The sequence below is a fragment of the Pimephales promelas genome, chromosome 14 (genome assembly GCF_988280905.1).
Source record: "Pimephales promelas chromosome 14, fPimPro1.hap1.1, whole genome shotgun sequence".
NCBI lineage: Eukaryota > Metazoa > Chordata > Actinopteri > Cypriniformes > Leuciscidae > Pimephales > Pimephales promelas.
In genome coordinates, this window is record NC_142782.1 from 30,073,874 (window position 1) to 30,093,303 (window position 19,430).

Here is a 19,430-nt window from a genome sequence, read left to right on the forward strand (position 1 = left end):
TTCTCATATATAGAATCAGGGCACGCCTGCAGGATGATGACAATTTTTCCCCCATTGTTTCTTGCACTTTGTCTACATGTCGACGGCATTTCCCCCAGGGTACAAAGTGTACAGAACAGTCTGAATCATTACACTAATGCCTCTATGTGTGCCAGCTCAACTCAAAACTTGTTAAGAAGTCCATCATTATTCATACAAGTTCCAACATTTTAGTTTCAACTTAGTACTTCGCATTATTTTGGGCTAGGCATGCCAAAGTATATAGCAAATATGGCTTGTGCATGATAAATCTGCCATATTTCAGTTTGGCCTCACTTAGTACCTAAAGGGAGCCATACTTCAATACAGCAGTCTGTACAACTGAAAGCCAAAACTATCAACGGCACATGCTAATAATTCACCTTGCTTGTCTTGGAGAGTTAGTAAAGGCTTCTGAAGTAGGTAAGAAGACAAAGTCTCTGGGTTTGGGATCTTTAATCCAAAGTAATTTCACAATTTGTTTAACGGTTAATAGGATACAGAACAATTATTTACATCAAACTATTAACAGCCTACTGTAGCTTTGTGTGCTTGTATCAACACAAACTTTATCAAACTTTATTGTTGTTAGCTTTTCAATTATATTATCCAAAGGTACATCAGCTGGCAAACCAAAGTATGGCTTAGGGCCGGTTCACATATCGCGTCTTTTGCGCGCTCAAGTTCGTTATTTCAAATGTAGGCGCGCGGTATGCGCGCTCATAATGGAAGCGACGCGGTCGCGGTGCGACGCGCTCGTTTTTTCCAGGCGCGTCCGCGCCGCATCGAGATAAAAACATCTCAACTTTTCAGAATGCCGCAAGCGCACCGTAGGTCACGTGTCACGTCAACCAATCAGTTTCCTCGCCATTTTTGTTACCTCTTCTTAAAATATAATCAAACTAGTCCTTGTCCACTCTGAAATAGGCTTTGAACCTCCCATTGTCCAGGTGGAGTTCCTGAATCAGCTGGTGAAATTCCCCATGGTTCTTGCGTTTTTGTAGTATGGGGTGCACCCAAACACTGCGGCGTTTTTTTACTTTTCTGAGAAAATAAATCTTGTAACAGAGTTACAGCAAAGGTTTTTCGGTGGTGGAAATCCATTTCTGAAATTTCCTTCATGTAATGGAGAGCGCAGCTGATGGTTGCTTAGCAACGACAGACGCCTCCGGAGTGCAACCGCCCTAGCGCTTCTTTGGAAAAAGGAGAACGCGTGCGCCTAGCGTTTTCTACGCGTTTTTAGGCGCGATATGTGAACGGCCCCTTATTCATCTATTTAAAGAGAATGACTGTCGTGACTCGTGGGGAATTTGGTCAAACAATGGCAGCGAATAGTTGTGTAAAAAATGTAAAAGTAAAATAAATAATATATTTTCAAATTGCATAAAAAATTTAAACAAAATACAGTAATAAGCATATTTCACGTGTCTTTTATTTGTTACTTCTTGACTTTTATTCATTATTACAAATACTCACCATTTTATATTCAATGTTGGGTAAATTTGCTTTAAAAAGTAATGGATTACAATATTGCGTTGCTCCCTAAAAAGTAACTAATTGTGTTGTTACTTTTTTTGAAGAGTACCGGTAAAACTTATAATAGCCAAATAATAGCCCGGGCTTTTATTTTCCCAAATCGTCGACCTGCACCAGCTTGTATTTGAGACAGGCGTCTATAAGAGACCAGCCTTTATAATTTAGTGTTGAGATGTTGTTCATTGAGTCTCTAATCTCTAAAAATCTCCAAATGCTCCACATGAAACTGCAGTCTCCCAACCTTTTACTATCGTGTCAATGGATTTGATTAATATGCGCGAGGGAGAGAGAGCAAGGCGGCGCTCGTGTTGTTTGAAGACGTGAGAGTGCGCACGCTCGCTCTCTCTCGCTCTCTCTCTCTGCTTGTTATGCGCCCTGTCAAGCGCAGCAGTCATTCTATTCTACATCACTCACCGATCACAATAGGTTTTGGCGGGACAAAAATTTGCTTCAAATGGCGACCGCCAAAAAGTGGACAATCTGACGGTTTTAGAAGATTAAATACAACCCGAAACTAAAAAAAAACAGAGGCGTCTATTTGGGACTCGGCTATCATTTGAAGTTTTATGGAAATACGTTACATTACATTTGCGTTACTTTTTCTCACCAGGGCTGGGTTTGCTCGTTTTTAAAGGGTAAATAAACCCCTGGTCAGAGCCTGACTCCACCCACTGGCAATATTTGAAAAATGCTGAAAAAGTGGGCAGACCCCAGCAGAGATGGAGGGGACGAAAAAGATGCTAAAACACTCTATCCTGATCGTTTTCAATACTCGCAATTCCAACTTCTGACTCGCTACAGTGGTTTTGACGAAACAAGCTGTTTTTTATACTTCCAAGGGCGTAGCTCGTACCAAGAGCGTGGTGAGCTGAAATATGTGTACGTCACGAAGAACACGCTAACATCCAATAGAAAAATTCAACTGCAGTAGCCACTGTTCAACCTGAAGAGGGCAGCACTAAGACGTTTTTACACCATATATTGTAGAAATAAAACACTTTATAAACAAATGTCAAAAAAGTTACTCGAATCAATAACTGGTAATAATAAAGATCCATTCTTATAGATCATTAACTAAAAAAGTCGGTTAAGTGTTTAGTTACTCTTTAAATAACAAAAAAGTTCTAGATTTACTCAACAGCGTGTGAGCACCGTTGGGAGTTTCATGCATTATTTAATTTCATGAAATTCAGACACCTTCAAAAGCACTGGTGTCCAATTAGGGGACTTAAAGTTTACTGCGACCTTTTTGACCTTATTTTACGAGCGTTTAGCAGCATTATCGCACTGATACTGCGAGTAATCAGCCAATCATAGCGATGTAAAGGCATTGCTCCCCCCTCCCCCTCACATGACTCCTCCACATGATCCATCAGTCTCAGTAGTCATCTAATGAAAAGCGCACCTTCTTTGCCCAGGCCTGTACTTATATCTCTATCAGTGCACTAACATGTGCAAAGCATCCAGATTTTCTGCTGATCTGCGTTGCACATGCCCATGAATGACAAACAGTCTTTTTATTATGTGGAATTGAAGGCATTCTAGTCACAGCCTCTTTATTACTTTTTTTCCCCCCTTTCTTTTTTCCCTGCTATTAAAGTGCTGCATCATTAAGCTGGATAATGCCATTTTTAAAAAGGCTGACAGTCCTGGGGTTTTTATGAGCGGCAGCGGAGACTGCCGGAATAGTGATGAAACCATATGGGGAGAACCGTTGTAAATGACTTCTTAGTGGCGCAGTGGTTCGTGAAGGACACGTTGACGGGCGGCTGGCAGGAAACTAATGATCTACACACTTCGCACCACCCTAAACACGGGGTCTGGAGGAAAACAGTCGTAATTAGAAAACACAACATCGGGGGGGGGGGTTCTCCCAGTGATTGTCACGGCTTATATCGTGTCTGGCCCGATAGCACAGCGCAGTGAGGTTTAAAGTGTGTCGGGGACACTTGGGACCTGTCAGTGGAATCACATGTGTGGGATTTGTGTGCTTGTTGCCATAGGGACTGCAGTGCAGACGACCATAATAAAATGGAGGATGTTCATATGACTTTATGAATGTTCATATTCCTCTGGGAATTTCACTGCATTCAAAGTCAGTCAAAAGCAACGGCACTGCCTGTCAAAAGTTTCTTTGTGAATGTCTTGTTTACATCACATACAAAGGACAAGTCTCGGTAATAGAAGCTGACAGTTGAACTAAATTTTAGCTGTGATGGCCTAATTTAGAGACACGTTCGCTTGATAGATAAACAGCCTCGTTGACAGGAAAATATCATTGCATAACCTACAAAGAAAAGCTGTGCTCTCTGTATAGCAGCATCTTTGACCCTAACCAATAGACAGGTTTGATAACGACGGTCTGTAATTAGTGTTCTTTCCTTTGTTTGTGTCTCATTCCTCCGAATAATTAGGATGCCGTGTTTATTTTCCTCGCTAATTAGTGTATGCTAATGATGCAGAGGTCGCAATTTGTGATCTCGGCTAACCATGTGCATCACCTGGCACTGGCGCTACACAGAAAACTTCAGTCTCTTTGACTTCAGACCACATATATTGAGTCCTTGTGCCAAAATGTATCGCTTCCTGATCCTGTGGAAATGGTTCATAAAATATATTTCCAAGCAAACACTTCAATCCAAACTGCTTTATTATGGCAGCTGTCATGCTGATACTGTCCAATAACAGTTGCGTTTATGCCGAACTCACAGTTTGACTTAAAGTAACATCTCATTTAATACAGTGTAGCCCATGTTTTTTACTGTTATGTTCTTTACTGTAAGGTAAAGGTTGAGAACAGCTCAATTCACATGGTTTTAAAAACAATTACTATAGCTACAAGAACATTTTTTACACACTGCTGATCAGCTGATTATGATTTATGTCACTTTCTTTTCAGATCATTGGGTGAACCTCATCAAGAGGTGGTCACATTTATCCCAAAAAATAACAGAAAAAAAAAATTATATTTTGATTATTATCTTAAGAATGGACAACAATGTTCACCCCAGGACCAAATAGGGAATACATAAGCATTATGCATAAAGAAAACATCTCGTAAATGTATGTTTGTTGCATTATTTTTCAGACAATTAGGCACATTTGACCTCTAGTTCTCATTAGTGTAATGTGTCTGTTATTGTCTTTGTCATTATTTTTTAATGAGGAGTCTAATATTATAATAGTGCAATCAATTTTTTTTTTACTGTTTTGCTATCAGTTTTATAATTTTTAATTAAAGGCAGCACATTTTACACCTCAATTTACATTAATATTAAATTCATAAAAATATATAATTTTTATCAATATTCATAGTATTGATATTTTTTATGAATTTAATATGAATGTAAATTGAGGTGTAAAATGTGCTTAATGAAATGTGCAGACGATTAATGTCAGAAAAAAATTATAAAACATTTGCAAAATAAATGCACTTTTTTATTAATATAATCATATTAAATTATTAATATATTTTTTCATATACATATTTTAGTGTACATATGAAGTTATATTAATATTATAATATGATTATTTAAAGAAGATAAAGTGTACATTTTGTAAAAAAAAAAAAATTTTATAATTGTCATTATTTGTCAGACAATTAAGCAATTTACCCCTCGATTTACATTAATATAAAATTAATAAAAAAATATAAATATAAACGTGCAATTTTTATTTTTAAAGGTGTTCATATAATAATACATTGTAGTATTTGTACTGCCTTTAATAAAAAATAGAGTGATAAAACTGATAGCAAAACAGTAAAAAAAAAAAAGGACTATTATAATCCTCATTAAAAATAATTACAAAGACAATAACCAGGCACATTACACTAATGAGAACTGGGGTCAAGTGCGCCTAATTGTCTAAAAAATAATGCAATAAACAAATTTACAAGATTATTTTCTTTACACAAAATCCCCATTTGGTTCTGGGGTGAAATGAGACTTGAACATAATGTTGTCCAGATAGAAGAACTGTTTACTTTTTAATTAGTAGCATTCAGCTTTCACATCGATGCCACTGCCATGCCAAAGAGACACAATGAGCTCAAAAGAGGCGAAAGACATGCTGCTGAATATTCATTACTGCTGGATACAGTTGCCTTATAAAAAAATAGTGATTTATACATTATTTGATCTCCCATTTAATGATTTTTGTTTTGTTTTATTTCTGCACTGTGGATTATATTCTCATCAAAATCTTTTTTGCAGAAGCACTGCCTCCGTTGCTTAGAGAACGGGTTCCTGCAAATGCATTTAATAAGCAACACAAAAGAGCAAAGGCATAGTTATTGGCTAGATTTATCGCTGCTCAGATGTACAAAAATTGGCTCAATATCAGTGATATGATCCAAACGTGGAACATTCTGAATATCTAAATCAGTCATAGGCTTGTTTTATCATTTTTGTTCTGTCACGCAGTTCAGTATGTTCAGGCCGTAAATGAGCAGATGGTTGGGAAAAAAACAAAAAGCTACAGGTTGTTTCATCATCTACATCATTCCTCATATGGCTTTTAGAGAATGTCTAGGATGCTCTTCTTTATATAATATGAGTATGCAGTGACCAGGAGCTGTCAACGTCTAAAAAAAAAAAACACCATTAAAGGAGCAAAATAATATTTCATATTCCAACTGTATTCCCTTGCACTATATCTGAAGACATAAAATAGCTTTGTGTGAGGAACAGACCTTCAGGGCATTTGTACTGACAGCTTAAGTGTGCAATAATTAACACTTGTTTAATGTGAGGCAGCCAATGCCAGTCCATCATTAAAGTGTCAATTAGAGGCCGGGAGTGTTTACCAATAAATAAGAAGTGCTCAGCTATACAGTCTAGAAGAATTACATCCTTTATCTCTACACAGATCCGAACTTTTTATTCTAGCTAGCGTGGCTTTCTCATTAGTGACTGCTCTTATAATTCATTTTAGGTGTTTTAGTGCATTTATCCACACTATTTTATTTATTTTTTTAAGTGCACAGGGTTTCCAAGTCAGTCTTCCAGCAAAATTGGGCTACTTTTATGCTGTTGCCATGTGTTGGTTTTTGTTTTTCATACAAATTAGATCTGAAAGGGTTTTTTTTTACTAATCAACAGCCAAATATTCTGCAATTCAAAAAAGGAATGTTTAGCTGGTATGTGGACACCCTCTATTTTAATGATTTGGCTATTCCAGTTTTTGTGATGAGAACTCTTAAAAGTGCCCCATTACGTTTTATTTATTTTACATTTCATGTAGCCTAGTGTGTGAATCTAAGGTCTGCAAAGTTTCAAAGATCGAAGTGCAAAACTGATTTTGAACTGCCTGAAACGAGTCGTCAGTAATTTCAATCCTACACTGTCCGTGAACAACGTCTACTTTGACCTGCCCTCAAACACTGTATTTGTAAAAGAGTTTAGTTGGCGCTGTTGTGTTTTCTGCGCTTTGCATGCTTTTCCATTGTTAATGTTCTTATCACTGAGCATCAAGTGTTAAGGAAGCCTCTGGAGCTGAAATTCAGATATGCTAATGTATTTTCCGACCAATCGCAACAGTGTATGAGAAAATGTAAGTGTTTTTGACCTTGGATCCATGTAAACCTATTGTAAGAGACTTCCAAAACCAAATTAGCAACCTTTAAAATAGCAAATGCACCTTAAAGGGATACTTTAGGATTTAGCATTGAGCTCTTTATCAGTAGGAAACCTGTAGTATTTTCGAATTACCATGCTTTCCACCATCATAACCCCCTGAGACGAGAGATTTATGTATTTTTTGTCTGGAGAGAATCTTCTGATGACGCAAAAAGTCTCATTTTGCGTCATCGGAGAGTAGCTGTCCCGCATGTTCTCAACCCGCCCATAGAGGGTGGGATCTCACTCACAGAATGAACACATAGTGTCAGTCATATTTTTTTGGAAGCTAAGCTAGCATGCTGTTGTTCTGTGGAGAAAGCTGAGTAGTTGGGGTTACCATCATCTTTTTCCAGGACATGTCCGACCGTCAATGTACGAGATTCAACTTTTGCTTTCTGCGGTCGCCATTCATTGTTTACATGCACACCTTTTGTTTCAATCTAACTGAATTGATTCTGATTGGTGAATCTGAATGTAATGTTTACATGAACGCTAAACAATTGATCGGTTGATGTGCGTTTTAACATTGCTAAGAAAATTCCCGCTCCTTCGTGAGAGATACGAGACCGGTGCTCTCACAGGTGTCGCTCATCGGTCATCACGCCACTGGCCTCCCTCTGTTCTCCCGCGGCCCTCACTCGTCCTAGTCGCCACAGTAAACATGATGAATGGCGACTGTAGAACGCAAAAGCCGAATCCCGGACATTTTAGGCGATCTCGAAACACATTTTCGGGCAGACTCATCACGGAGACTCACTAATAGCCTAGACTTGTTGTTTAACTACTGCGCTGTTACCGGTAGGCGTGGCCTCCTAGGGCAGTGAAGCAAGTGCATTCTGGGAGTTGTTGTCTTTCAACTGCATAAGCCAAAAATACATTTTTACATCTGGCTTTACTCAGTCTAGAAAGCTCCAAATTCAAAAAAATTTCACATTACTTTTACATAAATGACCCATTTTAAATACACATTCATCTTCCCAGAGGTGAAGTATCCCCTCAATGCTTCCATACAATGATATTCTATAGATTTTTGTGGGGGTTTTTTTGTATGTGTGTTCAATAGGGAAAAGGTTTTGTGCAGTCCAGTCAAGCTCTTCCACATGAGAATCAATAAATCATTTCTACATGGATCTTGCTTTGTACACAGTGCAGTTGTCATGTGGGAACAGAAAAGGACCTTCTCCAAATGTTGCAACAAAGTTATTGGCACAGAATTCTCAGATTGTCATTGTGGAAGAGCATTAAGGTTTGTTTTCACTGGAATTACTGGTATAGCCGAATCTATAACTAAAGTGTGTTTCAGCAGCGGGGGAGTCTCTGTCCTAACTTCATATGCATACTGTAGGAAATATACTTCATTTATTACAAAAATCTCTGTTGGAAATGTGGATTATATATAAATTATAAGTTTTATATCAAGTGTAGCGTCAGTTCTGGCAGGTCACGTTAGTCAAGCTCGCATCAGCTGACTCTCAGCTGATCCACGTCTACTTATAGGAATACGACGCCTATCACAGCATTAATATATAAGCTCCTTCAGTATTATCAGCAGTTTACTGCGTTTCTCAGTAGCAAATTACCCTCCTCCATCCTCAGCACCTCCTTTCGTCAGTCAGGATTTGGCATTCTGATTCCCCATGAATCAGAATAAATTCTTGAATTATGTTGTACACTAAAAAAATGCTGCAATACATTCATGTTGGTTCTGTTCTTTTTAATCACCACCAATCCAAACTGTATGCTAATTGTCAATCGTATTTTACGATAGTGGCCCTGACAGAAACAGTTAATCAATTCATGACATGAAACATTCATTTTGATACAGACTTGCAGTTCAGTAAGTGAGTCAGTAACTTCTCTGAACTAATCTAGGTTGCGTTTCCTAAATGTAAGAAAAACCGTAGAGACCATTGGTGGCAATTTTTCTATGATCAACTTAGTCTTACGATGCTTTTAGGAAACACAGCCCATTTCAGTAAAAGTATGATTTAAATGAATTACTCCTCATTCATGAATTGGCTCATAAGAGTCATTATGGAATCAGTCTCACAAAAGAATGTTTTGATTCAGTAAAAAGAACTGCCTCATGATTAATTGTTGAATAGTATATGGGTTGGGCTGTATTTTGATTTACTAAAAAGAACAGACTTAAAGCAGTTGTTCACTTTAAAAAAAACTTTTGCTGATTATTTACTCACCCCCATGTCATCCAAGATGTCCATGTCATTCTTTCTTCAGTCGAAAAGAAATTAAGGTTTTTGATGAAAATATTCCAGGATTTTTCTCCATATAATGCACTTCAATGGGAACCAAACGGTTCAAGGTCCAAAAGACAGTTTCAGCGCAAACTGTTTAAAGGGCATTAAACGATTCAAGACAATGAATAAGGGTCTTATCAAGCAAAACGATCACTCATTGAAAAAAAAAAATGAAAAAACAAAGTTTAAGTTTTATAAGCTCAAATGCTCGCCTTAATTGCTCTGTTCTGTGCGATTCTCCTGTTCGAACTCGTTCATCAAAATGAACAAATCTTTTTTCAAGTCATTTGGTTGATTCAACGAACCAAATGAACGAAATGACTCGAAAAAAGATTTGTTCATTTTGATGAACGAGCTCGAACAGGAGAGTCACACAGAACAGAGCAAGGCGAGCATTTGAGCTTATAAAACTTAAACGTTGTTATTTATTTTTTCAATGAGCGATCGTTTCACTTGATAAGACCCTTATTCATCGTCTTGAATCGTTTAAAGCCCTTTGAACAGTTTGTAGTTTGCACTGAAACTGTCTTTTGGACCTTAAACCATTTGGTTCCCATTGAAGTCCATTATATGGAGAAAAATCCTGGAATGTTTTCATCAAAACCTTCATTTCTTTTCATGTCTTGGATGACATGGGGGTGAGTAAATTATCATCAAAAGTCATTACATTGAATTGGACAATGCATATTGCATGCATGCAGCCTTTCCATACAATTAGAAACATTGTCTTTTTATTGCATCGCAATCAATCAACAGCAAACTCAATACAATTGTTTATTTGTCTGAACAATGATGTCGACATGAATAGTGTATTTTTTTTACGAAACCGCATTCTGATTGCAACATTGGATTTGGTGGAATAGTGTGTCAGCAGAAGTACGGCAATTATGGGTAATAGGCTTTGCATGAAGTAAAAGCAGCATGACACCGCATGCATTTATATATCCAAGCAACCTCTTAAAAACCTGCCCTGCCTCAGCTAAAATGCAGTCTGCTTCATTATGTCACTTTGTAAATAATAAATTGCATCTTTTAATGAAGGTTGTGTGCGTAATGGTCTTTAAAGTTAGCAAATGTTTAATGCTGCTGCTGCTTGCATTATGTTAAAATGAAAGGATTTGAGATGTGGGAATCTGAAAATGCGTAATAGGAACTTAAGATTTGACATCGGGTTGGTTTTGATTGTTTTTTGGGCTGTCCAGCAATCCTGGGCTTGGTATTGCTTGTGAAGTGTGTTGGGATGCAGTCTATGTAATGACTTCACATTCGCCCCACTCATCTGGGCTCTGTGAGCGTGCCTGTCTGTTTCAGAGCGTAAATTATTCCTCTGCTCTTCCGCCTGCTGCCTCTGCGTTACTGAGCCGAACTAAATGCATTTCAATGAGAGAACGACTCCAACTTTTCCACTCCTCAGGGGGGAATGGGAAAGTGAAGGGTGCAGGCATATAAAGTTTTAAACGAATAGTTCACCCCAACATGCAATTTCTGTCATTATTTACTCACTCTTATGCTTTTTCAACTCCATTTGACTTTTTTCTTCAGTGGAAGACAAAAGAAGAAATTTCAATAATGCACTTGGTCGCTCTTTTACATAAAATACACGACGGGGAAGAGAGCTTTCAAGCTTATAAATGACTCAAAGGCACCATAAAAATACACAACAGTGGATGTGTGCTTAATTTTAAACTTATAAAATAGTTTTATGCTCATTGCTGAGTCCTAAAAAAATGAGGCATCTAATATAATGAAATATTTACAAATTGTTGCTTGCAAAAACCACCAATTGTATTAATTTAAAGGAGTAGTTCACTTGCTGATAATTACTCACCCCCATGTCATCCAGGATGTCCACGTCTTTCTTTCTTCAGTCGAAAAGAAATGAAGGTTTTTGATGAAAACATTCCAGGATTTTCTCCATATAATGGACTTCAATGGGAACCAAACGGTTCGAGGTCCAAATGAGAGTTTCCGTGCAGCTTCAAAGGGCTTTAAACGACACCAGATGATGAATAACATCTAGGACACCTCGAGTCATGACTCGAAAAAAGATTTGTTAATTTTGATGAACGAGTTTGAACAGGAGAATCACAAACGCTCATCACAGTACAGAGCAAGGCGAGCATTTGTGCTTATAAAACTTCAACTTTGTTATTTATTTTTTAAATGGCCGATCGTTTCGCTTGATAAGACCCTAATTCATCATCTGGTGTCGTTTAAAGCCCTTTGAAGCTGTCCTGAAACTCTCATTTGGACCTTGAACCGTTTGGTTCCCATTGAAGTCCATTATATGGAGAAAATCCTAGAATGTTTTCATCAAAAACCTTAATTTCTTTTTCGACTGAAGAAAGAAAGACGTGGACATCTTGGATGACATGGGGGTGAGTAAATTATCAGCAAAAGTTTTTTTAAAGTGAACTACTCCTTTAACTACCCTCAAATATAGCCTTTACATTAAAAAAATACAATGTAAAATGTAAAGATGTGATTTTATAAAACGTTACTGAAAAGAAACGTGTAAAGCAATACATTTATGCAAGAATCTTACTTTAGTCATTTTTGCAGTGTCATTTTACATTATTATTTTTTATGTAAAGAGACGTTACATAATTAGCAACTTTTATTTTGATTATTGAATAGGGTTAGGTTGAATGGGGTTAACATTAACATAAAACTAAAAATGCCACTTTTAATGTAAAAATATTAAATGTAACATTCCCCAACACAAGTCTTAATTCTCTGAGCGAGGTGATCAAATTCTGCAGTGTAAGTTGATTCACTTCCCGTGTAATGTATAGAGCGGTTTCTTTGCGCACAAACAATTTTTCAGGCTCACGGCATTAGTGAGACTGTTAATGCCTGTCTCTCAAAGTTTGTGCCAAATCTGTGGAGGTTTCAGGCATGAGAGTCTGAGCCAAGAAGGCATGGCTAAATTTTCAATGAACGTACAGTATTTGCCGTCACAAGACCAAACCTCTCTCCGAGTCTTAACAAGAGCTCTTGGAAACTCTCCCTTTACTGTGAGCAGCGATGCTTTTAAACCTCTAGAGCAATTAGCTTGAATGTTTGTTGAAAATAATAGACAGAAGATCTCTTTAATTGCGAACCAACATATTTGGTTTCAAGGTTGATTTTTTTAATGCACACAGGAGAAAAATTAGGAAAACAAGCCCCAAGCTGTAGAATATAAAGCAGAAGGGGCGCATGCGAATCCTTTGTGCAATTAATATAAAGAGAAAGAAGTGTCTGCCTTCTCTTTGTGCTTAAGTGTATCTCTAATGCGTCTCTCTGTATTAGATTAAAACCTCTATTTGATTCTCTAAGGCTAATAAAAGTAGATCTTTAAAAACATCCCTACTTTCTCTCGTTTACAACCTAAGTTAAGAGTTCATTACTGTCACCTCAGTGGTTCATCCATTAATTCAAGACCTTGTCCTTTTCATGCCAGAACGGCTGGCAAAGGAACAAATAGCTATTTACGATATTGCTTTCTTAGGACCAACCAAGTGTTTTTTGTTTTTTTTTGTTTTGTCGTCTTTGATCTCTTTCTCTCTTATCAAAATCTCTTTCACGACGTCTCCTGGGAATTTAGTGAACCATTCATATCTCACAATAAGATATATCTTGCAATCAGTATCAAACAGTCTGATACACCCTCTGAAAATCGATGGAACACAATCAGTGTAGGCCAAACCAAGAGCATGATTGCATTCTGCCAGTTCTTACATTGATTGCAACGATACCAAATAAAAGACTATCAAAAGATGGGTTCTTCTTATTTACAAGACTTTTTTTTTCCCCAAGAACAAAAACTTTGATGAAGTGATATCACAACAGTCCCGATAGCCAAACGAAAGTAAAAAACTGCAGTAACCATCATTTTGAGACATCATATTCTCTCCGCACGCATATGGATAGCGCTACAACCAATCAGAGCAACGAAGAAGGTGACGACTGAGTCCCATGCGTTTTCCCACCAGCGGAGTAAGTTGATGTATTAAACTTTTACCATATCCATTCGGCGAAACTCTAAAAAAAAATGACTCAAGTGCCGTTCTTTGTTCTGGTTTAAAAAAAAAAAAGCTTAAAGGGGTGATGAACTGAGAAATCAAATTTTCCTTGAGCTTTTGACATCTGAGAGGTCATCATATTATAAGAATATCCTGCAAGAATATCAGCTAGGCTCAAAACTAGGCTACAAAATAGCCTATTACTTATTCATTTTGATGTTTTTGAATGCAAAAACCAAGCGAATGTCATAAATTGACCTCAGACAACAATATAATAAAATTTAAAAAGCCAGTTCATTAGCCCTTTAAGTTCAAATCATCCAGAGTAGCAGTCAAAGCCGAATCGAAAGCTGTTCACCAGCAGTAGCCATTATTTGTTTTCAAGTAGCAGTAAACCGTCGCAACTCTGTCGTCAACCCCGCCCGCCGACTCTAATGTGATTGGCCTGACCAGAGTTTGGTTTTTCCTGAGTTGCTAGACCACACTGGCTGTGAAATAATTTTTGCTGCCGCTAGGGTGCGTCTATATTTCTAGGCTACCTTTATGTAGCATGCATGGCATTATCTTTCCATTAGCACCATCTGTATTGTTCCAAAACGTATCATATCAGCTCATTAAACATGATGACGCATGTATAATTAACGTCTTCCTGAGTTTATTTTTTGTCTATAAATGTACAGTATAGAAATAACAATGTATGTACAAACTACAAGAAAAGAACTAAAATTCTTCCTATCAAATAAGCAAAGAGAATTCTGAATCGGAATCACATTATTTTCTACTCAACACTACTCAATTGTACAGTATATAAATCATGGTTTATGACACTATTTATGATGACCAAAAAATAAATGATGAATTATAATACCCTTCAAACACACATTTATATGAAACGTTGTCCCACACGCAGCCATAATCTGAGTGTGTGCGAGTGTGCATGACCAATTTGGTGAGGTTTAGATCATCAAATGACCAATCACAGGTACTGATGTGAGAATTGAATGGTTTCTGGCTTTGTCACTTCCCCTGGTTGGAAGCAGCTCCCTGTGGCTTTAATTATAGAGAAAGCTCACAACTCTAGTCTTTCACTGCCACACTACCCCCTCTCCGTCTCTCTCATCCACCCTCTCATCAGTTCAAACATCATCTCACCTTCTGCTCCAATTACCCAGGCCACTCTCTCCAGTGACACAGAGCTAAGAACTGGTCCTCGCTATCTATCTATCTATCTATCTATCTATCTATCTATCTATCTATCTATCTATCTATCTATCTATCTATCTATCTATCTATCTATCTATCTCTATCTATCTATCTATCTATCTATCTATCTATCTATCTCACTGTAAAAAATATTTTCAAGATTTGTTATCACAACATATTTTCTTTTGTCAAATTTATAATAATTTATTTAGTTGCGATAACTTATTATTTTGAGTTTCTGATGGTTAAATTAATCTACTTAATTGTATTGACTCACTTTTTCCAGTTCAATCAACTTAAAATTTTAAGGCAACCCAGGTTATTTACTTTTTTAAGTTAAACCAACAATATTTTTTTACAGTGTAGTAATCACAACATTTTTTATTTTGTCAAATCAACTTAAATAATTTATTTAGTTCAGATAACATATACCAGGTTACTTACTATAGGTTAAACCATCAATATATTTACAGTGTATCTATCTATCTATCTATCTATCTATCTATCTATCTATCTATCTATCTATCTATCTATCTATCTATCTATCTATCTATCTATCTATCTATCTATCTATCTATCTATCAATCTATCAATCTATCTATCTATCTATCTATCTATCTATCTATCTATCTATCTATCGTCTGTCTGTCTAATAAACATAACAATAACACTAATTTCTTGTACTTTACAATATAATCTCATTTTAATATTAGTTTATGAAATAACATGCAATATAATTTTTATGGCATATATTAATGTTAGTTAATCAAAAATGCAACTGATCATTATTCACAGTGCAATAAGTAATGTTAAGATTCTGTACGTCTGTCAATTTAAAAAAATGTATTGATAAATGTTGAAATTACATTAACTAAATGCTTTAGAAATATTGTTCATCATAATAAAACTATATTGTATAATTCAAAATATGAACGGGTAATTTATACGCGAAAAGGAGTTTTTACATGCATATGAGACGCAGTTTTTCGCGTGCATTTGATACACACACACACACACACACACACCCCATACCACTACTAAACCTACCCTAACCAACCAATGCGTATCCTATGCACGTACAGTAAAAACTCATCTTACAATACATATCACAACAGAAAATTCTTAATAAAAATGTGTCATCCTGCAATTAATAACTATCGAAAAAATTTTCGAACAGTTAGGGACTCTGGAAATGTTCTAATAATGTAAAATTGCCCAGAGACAACATGAGTCATATATCTCTCTCACAAAGCTTTTTAAGTCAAAGTTACTGCAATATATATTTCAATGTCATATATGATTTCAAATATCACTTTGACAATGGCTGTAGGCTCTAACCATGATATGACAATCACTTTGACAGTCAATCCTTAAAGAAAGCCAGGATGTGCTCCTGAAGGGGGGTGGGTTACTAAATTTACCATGTTATGCACAGAACAGCTCTCTATATGATTTAAACTATTCTTTAATACTGCTGCACAAATGGTTAATTTATATCAATATCTAATTTTGGGTTAGTTAAAAAATAATCTCTATACTTGACTGTTGTACTTTTATGTCTCTGTGTTAATTCTTCTCATATAATAAAGCAATTTCATCTCAAATCCTTATTTCATGTCCATTTCTTCATTTATTTGGTACTAAGTGGTATAATGTTCAGCCAGACGGTCATTATCACAAGATAAACCCTTTCAAAGTGGTACAGTACATGATCACCATTTATTTTCTGATAATGACTGATAATGGCTGAAAATTATACCTTATTTTATTATACCCTGTCCAAATGTGGCACCGTTTCTTGATTCCTATAAATTTGAGTCGGTCAGACCACAGGTTGTTATTTTCTTGCAGACTGAAATTCAATGAAAAGGATTTTTTAAGGGAAATTATTGATTGAGGACTCTAGGACGGAAAGAGAAAATGGAAACAATATCGATAAAATGCTTTATTAAAATTACCAATGGCGTTTTTATTAAAGACTGAAAGATTTGGTTGTTCTGCTAATGTTTTTGATCCTCACAGCAGGGAAGTTCTAGCAAATGAATCACATTAGCAGATGTAGCAACCCAAGCAGAACCTTGATATTTCATAGCAAATTACTCAGACTGACTCTCTCAAATAGATGGAAAGAATTTTTGACATTTGTGACACCATGTGTTTTCTTTAAAAGACTCATTGACCTGCCAAAACGTTAAAGCATGAAAATGACATGCAAGAACAGCTTAGCCACTCTTGATTTGTTTTAATCTGATTTAAAGACTTTTCTCACGTGCATTCGGCTGTACTTAATTTTCTGTAATTTTGTATTTGTCTTACTTGGTTTCATTATCCTAGATTGTATTAATGTGAGCACTTTGGCCAACGCGGGTTGTTTTTAAATGTGCTATATAAATAAACGTGATTGATTGATTGTTTGACAATTACTTAATTTGACAACATAATGGTTTTATTATGTATAAAGACTGCTGTGAACCACAAATATCAGTATGTAGCTGAAACACGTTAACATTTCACTGTAACATGTTTCGGTGACAATGTTTCTCTGATTCGTCATGTTTGCTGAGCTTTGATGATAATTAAATTCAACCAGACAAAGAGAGTAAACCACTTTGCTGTATTCATCCTGACTGTCTTGCATTCATAACTTGTTAATACAAATGCGGGAAAAGGTTTCTGATAGATGGAATTGTATCTGAATATTCATACAGATTTGTACAAGTAGAATGTTTATGCATGGTTACAAGAGGTAAAAACGATATAAATACTGTTCGTTTTCTCACACAAACCGCTCGTTTCGTGTCTTGGGCCATCAATGTGTACTTACATTTACGAGTCATTAAATCATGTTTAATTTGGACTTCTCTGTGCATGCTCTTTGAGGTGGTGACCATAGACCTCCATTATATGACTGACAGACAAGAACGGTTTGACCTAAAAATTTCAAAATTGAAACTACTGCGGAAACAAACACATATACATCTTGGATGCCCTTGAGGTAAGCTATAACATACCAAAAATTGAATTTCAAAGTGAACTACCCCTTTAACTCACCACTTTCTTCACAGTCCTGTATGTTGTAGGAGACTATGGGGATCTGCTTGCATTGCCTTGAGCTTGTTCTGCAGTTGGTGCGGCAGAAAGATGTTGAAGGCTATGGAAGTCAAAGATCAGTCCTGACAGTAGTGCCAGACGTAGTCAGGTGAAAGCCGGACCTGTTGAGAAAGCTGATGAGGGCATCATCCACGCCTGTGTGCCTGCAGTGGGACCGGGTCAGAGCTGTTTAAGGACCTACCTCTCAAAGGTCCTCTCGATGCGTGAAGTGAGACGAAGTGATCTGAAGTCTTCACAGGTGCCAGGGAGCTCTAAAATCATGCACAATGTCCTCCAGAGATGGGCCACCTTCATCAAAAGCAAAGACAACAGCTGCACAAGAGAGTTACATCTGCTGAAGATATGATTGAGCTCATTTTCTCCTCCACACAAGTCTGGATTGGTGTGATGGTTCAATTCTCATCAGGCTAGAGTGAAATACAGGTGCTAAATAATTGGCACATTTGATTCTGTCTCAATTATGTGAGTGCTGAAAACTATTCTGGGATCTTTCAAAAGAAAAGCCAAAGCTTTGAAGTAATATTAATTTGTTTCTGCTTTCGAATTAACGAATACATTCAGCCACAGGCAATTCACTCTCCAATCCAGAAGGGGGCACGTGCGGAAAAAAGAGCAGAAGAAAAGATTATCTATGCACCAATCTAAAACGAGAGCTAGTAGTCTATGCGCTGAGTTTCGATTAATTTTTGAGATGTGCTCTATTAACTTAGCTGTACATAAATAAAAATATAGACTCTTTAGTTTCAAATGATGTACTCTATATCTGTATGACCATAAATGTTGGAGTATTTTAAGTTGTTTATTCTGTTATAATGAGACAAATTCAATTGGCATTGTGCCAGTTTATGTCGTGGAAGTCTCCCTACTACAGCCCAGTGATGAAATATGAGGCGGTTCAAACCATGACCCCAAAACGGAGAAAGTTACGCACTTTTTTAACTCTCAGAGCAAAAAATATGGGTCAAACATCTTCTCAAATAAATAAATACAATTTATTTGCAATACAATGCAATAAGATATCAAAATAATGCATCTAATATACTGTAGACTACATTAGACTAATTTGCCACAGTTCCTTTGAGATTTTCCTATGGGTTTTTTTCTATTTATTTGCAAAATAAAGCTTGTGGTATACATAACTTGACTATACTTTGGCATTTTTTCTACACCGTAAATTACACACATGCATAGGCTAGCAAAAACTTTAATTTTGAAGCAGTAAAACACATTTTTGAAAACCTGTGTTTTTAATAAGTAATTAGATAAGGCAGTTTGGGCTGTGAGTGAGTGCAGTGTACATTGTAAAACAAAACGTCAAAGTATAGTCAAGATATATTTACCACAGGCTTCATTTTACTCATAAATTGAAAAATCAATTTATAAACCCCATAGGAAAATCTCGAAGGTACCAGCATTATACTCCTGAAGTCTTACATGCACCACTCTAAGCACACGCATAACCATGTAATGTATGATATTTATGTAAAAAAGGAAGAAAAAAAACAATTACTGTCCTGAAATCTTCAAAATTGTTTTTTTGAGTATATCAAATATAAACTAACACAGCATTTATGTGGCTACCCGTATAGTAAATCCAAGCACAAGCTCCACTTTCCACTACAATAAGCTCCAAAACTCAAAGGACAATGAATACAAAGAAACTCAAAATAAGAGAA